Genomic DNA, 584 nt, shown 5'->3' on the forward strand with positions numbered 1-584 from the left:
TATTATACTTGAAGAAGTTTTTCGGGGGGTGCGGTCAGCAAATAACAACATAAATAAACAAAACCATATTTATTTATTTTATGCCGACGTTTCGGCCTGAGTTTCAGGTCTTCATCAGGGCTATAGAACAAAAGAGATAACAACAACATTTAGAGTAAACATTTACTCTAAATGTTGTTGTTATCTCTTTTTTCTATAGTCCTGATGAAGACCTGAAACTCAGGCCGAAACGTCGGCATAAAATAAATAAATATGGTTTTGTTTATTTATGTTGTTCTTTGCTGACCGCACCCCCGACAAACTTCTTCAAGCATTATTCTACGGTCAACTATCTAGACCTCAATATTAATTATTATAGCCCAAGTTGTGGTACATTGTAATACTTATAATAACATATTATAGTATTTATTTATAACAATAAATAAATTAAATGAATAATGTACTTACTCTAGCAAAGAAATTTCTTTTGCTGATTAAGTTTCAAATTGTTGTGGTATGGTTGTTGGCGCATCTTCCATCTTTCCCCATTAAGGCAAGTGGTGGAGGTGCTTCTATCTAGCAGATAATGATGGGACTATAGGTGG

This window comes from Halyomorpha halys, unplaced genomic scaffold, assembly GCF_000696795.3.
Source record: "Halyomorpha halys isolate HHAL.00 unplaced genomic scaffold, Hhal_1.1 Scaffold958.1, whole genome shotgun sequence".
Lineage (NCBI taxonomy): Eukaryota > Metazoa > Arthropoda > Insecta > Hemiptera > Pentatomidae > Halyomorpha > Halyomorpha halys.